This window comes from Triticum dicoccoides, chromosome 6A, assembly GCF_002162155.2.
Source record: "Triticum dicoccoides isolate Atlit2015 ecotype Zavitan chromosome 6A, WEW_v2.0, whole genome shotgun sequence".
NCBI classification, from domain to species: Eukaryota; Viridiplantae; Streptophyta; class Magnoliopsida; order Poales; family Poaceae; genus Triticum; species Triticum dicoccoides.
The window spans coordinates 340880437-340887172 of NC_041390.1; positions in this window are offsets into that span (position 1 = coordinate 340880437).

Here is a 6736-nt window from a genome sequence, read left to right on the forward strand (position 1 = left end):
CTGGTGGCCGGCCAGCCTCCCCCCTTTTGGTCCTTTATATACTAAGGTAGAGGCACCCTAGAACACACAAGTTGATCCACGTGATCTATTCCTTAGCCGTGTGCGGTGCCCCCAGCCACCATATTCCTCGATAATACTGTAGCGGAGTTTAGGCGAAGCCCTACTGCTGTAGTACATCAAGATCGTCACCACGCCGTCGTGCTGACGAAACTCTTCCCCGACACTTTGCTGGATCGAAGTCCGGGGATCGTCATCAAGCTGAACGTGTGCTCGAACTCGGAGGTGCCGTAGTTTCGGTACTTGATCGGTCAGATCGGGAAGACGTACGACTACTTCCTCTACGTTGCGTCAATGCTTCCGCAGTCGGTCTGCGTGGGTACGTAGACAACACTCTCCCCTCTCGTTGCTATGCATCACATGATCTTGCGTGTGCGTAGGAAATTTTTTGAAATTACTACGAAACCCAACAGTGGTATCAGAGCCTAGGTTATTTATGTTGATGTTATATGCACGAGTAGAACACAAGTGAGTTGTGGGCGATATAAGTCATACTGCCTACCAGCATGTCATACTTTGGTTCGGCGGCATTGTTGGACGAGACGACCCGGACCAACATTACGCGTACGCTTACGCGAGACCGGTTCCCCCGACGTGCTTTGCACATAGGTGGCTTGCGGGCGACAGTCTCTCCAACTTTAGTTGAACCAAGTGTGGCTACGCCCGGTCCTTGCGAAGGTTAAAATGGAGTCTATTTGAGAAACTATCGTTGTGGTTTTGATGCGTAGGTGAGATTGGTTCTTGCTTAAGCCCGTAGCAGCCACGTAAAACTTGCAACAACAAAGTAGAGGACGTCTAACTTGTTTTTGCAGGGCATGTTGTGATGTGATATGGTCAAGGCATGATGCTGAATTTTATTGTATGAGATGATCATGTTTTGTAACCGAGTTATCGGCAACTGGCAGGAGCCTTATGGTTGTCGTTTTATTGTATGCAATGCAATCGCGATGTAATGCTTCACTTTATTACTAAACGGTAGTGATAGTCATGGAAGCATAAGATTGGCGAGACGACAACGATGCTACGATGGAGATCAAGGTGTCGCGCCGGTGACGATGGTGATCACGACGGTGCTTCGGAGATGGAGATCACAAGCACAAGATGATGATGGCCATATCATATCACTTATATTGATTGGATGTGATGTTTATCCTTTTATGAATCTTATCTTTCTTTGATTGACGGTAGCATTATAAGATGATCTCTCACTAAATTATCAAGAAGTGTTCTCCCTGAGTATGCACCGTTGCGAAAGTTCTTCGTGCTGAGACACCACGTGATGATCGGGTGTGATAGGTTCTACGTTCAAATACAACGGGTGCAAAACAGTTGCACATGCGGAATACTTAGGTTATACTTGACGAGCCAAGCATATATAGATATGGCCTCGGAACACGGAGACCGAAAGGTCGAGCGTGAATCATATAGTAGATATGATCAACATAATGATGTTCACCAATGAAACTACTCCATATCACGTGATGATCGGACATGGTTTAGTTGATTTGGATCACGTGATCACTTAGAGGATTAGAGGGATGTCTATCTAAGTGGGAGTTCTTAAGTAATATGATTAATTGAACTTTAATTTATCATGAACTTAGTCCTGGTAGTATTAGCATATCTATGTTGTAGATCAATAGCTCGCGTTGGTGTTTTCATATGTTTATTTTGATATGTTCCTAGAGAAAAATTGTGTTGAAAGATGTTAGTAGCAATGATGCGGATTGGATCCGTGATCTGAGGTTTATCCTCATTGCTGCACAGAAGAATTATGTCCTTGATGCACCGCTAGGTGACAGACCTATTGCAGGAGCAGATGCAGACATTATGAATGTTTGGCTAGCTCAATATGATGACTAATTGATAGTTTAGTGCACCATGCTTAACGGCTTAGAATCGGAACTTCAAAGATGTTTTGAACATCATGGACCATATGAGATGATCCAGGAGTTGAAGTTAATATTTAAAGCAAATACCCGAGTTGAGAGATATGAAGTCTCCAACAAGTTCTATAGCTAAAAGATGGAGGAGAATCGCTCAACTAGTGAGCATGTGCTCAGATTGTCTGGGTACTACAATCACTTGAATCAAGTGGGAGTTAATCTTCCAGATAAAATAGTGATTGACAGAATTCTCTAGTCACCATCACCAAGTTAGTAGAACTTCGTGATGAACTATAATATGCAAGGGATAACGGAAACAACTCCCAAGCTCTTCGTGATACTGAAATCAACGATGGTAGAAATCAAGAAAAAACATCAAGTGTTGATGGTTGACAAGATCACTAGTTTCAAGAAAAGGGCAGAGGGAAGAAGGGGAACTTCAAGAAGAACAGCAAGCAAGTTGCTGCTCAAGTGAAGAAGCCCAAGTCTGGTCCTAAGCCTGAGACTAAGTGCTTCTACTGCAAAGGGACTGGTCACTGGAAGCGGAACTACCCCAAGTGATTGGCAGAAAAGAAGGATGGCAAAGTGAACATAAGTATATTTGATATACATGTTATTGATGTGTACTTTACTAGTGTTTATAACAAACCCTCAGTATTTGATACTAGTTCAGTTTGCTAAGATTAGTAACTCGAAACGGGAGTTGCAGAATAAACAGAGACTAGTTAAGGGTGAAGTGACGATGTGTGTTGGAAGTGGTTCCAAGATTGATATGATCATCATCGCACACTCCCTATAATTTCGGGATTAGTGTTGAACCTAAATAAGTGTTATTTGGTGTTTGCGTTGAGCATGAATATGATTTGATCATGTTTATTGTGATACGGTTATCCATTTAAGTAAGAGAATAAATTGTTGTTCTGTTTACATGAATAAAACCTTATATGGTTACACACCCAATGAAAACAGTTCGCTGGATCTCCATCGTAGTGATACACATAATCATAATATTGAAACCAAAAGATGCAAAGTTAATAATGATAGTGCAACTTATTTGTAGCACTGCCGTTTAGGTCATATTGGTGTAAAGCGCATGAAGAAACTCCATACTGATGGGCTTTTGGAATCACTTGATTATGAATCAGTTGATGCTTGCGAACCATGCCTCATGGGCAAGATGACTAAGACTCTGTTCTTCGGAACAATGGAGCGAGCAACAGATTTGTTAGAAATCATACATACTGATGTATGTGGTCCGATGAATATTGAGGCTCGCGACAGGTATCATTATTTTCTGATCTTCACAGATGATTTGAGCAGATATGAGTATATCTACTTGATGAAACATAAGTCTGAAACATTTGAAAAGTTCAAAGAATTTCAGAGTGAAGTGAAAAATCATCATAACAAGAAAATAAAGTTTCTACGATTTGATCGTAGAGAAGAGTATTTGAGTTACGAGTTTGGCCTTCAGTTAAAAACAATGTGAAATAGTTTCACTACTCATGCCACCTGGAACACCACAATGTAATGGTGTGTCCGAACATCATAACCGTACTTTATTAGATATGGTGCGATCTATGATGTCTCTTACCGATCTACCACTATCGTTTTGGGGTTATGCATTAGAGACAGCTGCATTCACGTTAAATAGGGCACCATCTAAATCCGTTGAGACGACACCGTATGAACTATGGTTTGGCAAGAAACCTAAGCTGTCGTTTCTTAAAGTTTGAGGTTGCAATACTTATGTGAAAAAGTTTCAACCTGATAAGCTCAAACCCAAATCGGAGAAGTGTGTCTTCATAGGATACCCAAAAGAAAATGTTGGGTACACCTTCTATCACAGATCCAAAGGCAAGATATTCGTTGATGAGAATGGATCCTTTCCAGAGAAGGAGTTTCTCTCGAAAGAAGTGAGTGGGAGGAAAGTAGAAAACTTGATAAGGTAATTGTACCTTCTCCCTTATTGGAAAGTAGTTCATCTCAGAAATCTGTTCTTGTGACTACTACACCAATTAGTGAGGAAGCTAATGATGATGATCATGTAACTTCAGATCAAGTTACTACTGAATGTCGTAGGTAAACCAGAGTGAGATCGGCACTAGAGTGGTACGGTAATCCTGTTCTGGAAGTCATGTTACTAGACCATGACGAACTTGCGAACTATGAGGAAGCGATGATGAGCCCAGATTCCACGAAATGGTTTGAGGCCATGAAATCTGAGATATGATCCATGTATGAGAACAAAGTTTGGACTTTGGTTGACTTGCCCGATGATCGGCAAGCAATAGAAAATAAATGGATCTTCAAGAGGAAGACGAACGCTGATAGTAGTGTTACTATCTACAAAGCTAGAATTGTCGCAAAAGGTTTTCGACAAGTTCAAGGTGTTGACTACGATGAGAGTTTCTCACTCGTATCTATGCTTGAGTCTGTCTGAATCATGTTAGTAATTGCCGCATTTTATGAAATCTGGCAAATGGATAAACAAAACTGCATTCCTTAATGGATTTATTAAAGAAGAGTTGTATATGATGCAACCAGAAGGTTTTGTCAATCCGAAAGGTGCTAACAAAATGTGCAAACTCCAGCGATCCATCTGTGGACTGGTGCAAGCATCTCGGAGTTGGAATATACGCTTTGATGAGTTGATCAAAGCATATAGTTTTATACAGACTTGCGGTGAAGCCTGTATTTATGAGAAAGTAAGTGGGAGCACTACAGCTTTTCTGATAAGTATATGTGAATGACATATTGTTGATCGGAAATAATGTAGAATTATTCTGTAAAGCATAAAGGAGTGTTTGAAAGGAGTTTTTCAAAGAAAGACTTCGGTGAAGCTGCTTACATATTGAGCTTCAAGATCTATAGAGATAGATCAAGACGCTTGATAAGTTTTTTCAGTGAGTACATACCTTGACAAGATTTTGAAGTAGTTCAAAATGGAGCAGTCAAAGAAAGAGTTCTTGCCTTTATTACAAGGTGTGAAGTTGAGTAAGACTCAAAGCCTAACCACGGCAGAAGATAGAAAGAGAATGAAAGTCATTCCCTATGCCTCAGTCATAGGTTCTATAAAGTATGCCATGTTGTGTACCAGATCTATTATATACCCTACACTGATTGACATGGGAGTACAATAGTGATCTAGGAGTAGATCACTGGACAGCGGTCAAAATTATCCTTAGTGGAATAAGGATATGTTTCTCGATTATGGAGGTGACAAAAAGGTTCGCCGTAAAGGGTTACGTCGATGCAAGTTTTGACACTGATCTGGATGCCTCTAAGTCTCGATCTAGATACATATTGAAAGTGGGAGCAATTAGCTAGAGTAGCTCTGTGCAGAGCATTGTAGACATAGAAAATTGCAAAATACATAACGGATCTGAATGTGAAAGACCGTTGACTAAGATTCTCTCACAAGCAAAACATGATCACACCTTAGTACTCTTTGGGTGTTAATCACATAGCAATGTGAACTAGATTACCGAATCTAGTAAACCCTTTGGGTGTTGGTCACATGACGATGTGAACTATGGGTGTTAATCACATGATGATGTGAACTATCAATGTTAATCACATGGTGATGTGATCTAGATTATTGACTCTAGTGCAAGTGGGAGACTGAAGGAAATATGCCCTAGAGGCAATAATAAAGTTATTATTTATTTCCTTATATCATGATAAATGTTTATTATTCATGCTAGAATTGTATTAACCGGAAACATAATACATGTGTGAATACATAGACAAATAGAGTGTCACTAGTATGCCTCTACTTGACTAGCTCGTTAATCAAAGATGGTTATGTTTCCTAAACATGAACAAAGAGTTGTTATTTGATTAACGAGGTCACATCATTAGATGAATGATCTAATTGACATGACCCATTCCATTAGCTTAGCACACGATCGTTTAGTATGTTGCTATTGCTTTCTTCATGACTTATACATGTTCCTATGACTATGAGATTATGCAACTCCCGTTTGCCGGAGGAACACTTTGGGTGCTACCAAACGTCACAACGTAAATGGGTGATTATAAAGGAGCATTACAGGTGTCTCCAAAGGTAGATGTTGGGTTGGCGTATTTCGAGATTAGGATTTGTCACTCCGATTGTCGGAGAGGTATCTCTGGGCCCTCTCGGTAATGCACATCACATAAGCCTTGCAAGCATTACAACTAATATGTTAGTTGTGAGATGATGTATTACGGAACGAGTAAAGAGACTTGCCGGTAACGAGATTGAACTAGGTATTTGGAATACCGACGATCGAATCTCGGGCAAGTAACATACCGATGACAAAGGGAACAACGTATGTTGTTATGCGGTCTGACCGATAAAGATCTTCGTAGAATATGTAGGAGCCAATATGGGCATCCAGGTCCCGCTATTGGTTATTGACCGGAAACGTGTCTCGGTCATGTCTACATTGTTCTCGAACCCGTAGGGTCCGCACGCTTAAGGTTACGATGACAGTTATATTATGAGTTTATGCATTTTGATGTACCGAAGGTTGTTCGGAGTCCCGGATATGATCACGGACATGACGAGGAGTCTCGAAATGGTTGAGACATAAAGATTGATATATTGTAAGCCTATGTTTGGATATCGGAAGTGTTCCGGGTGAAATCGGGATTTTACCGGAGTACCGAGAGGTTACCGAAACCCCCCGGGAACCATATGGGCCTTAGTGGGCTTTAGTGGAAAGGAGAAAGGGGCAGCCCAAGGTGGGCTGCGCGCCTCCCCCCTCCCCTAGTCCTATTAGGACTAGGAGAGGTGGCCGGCCCCC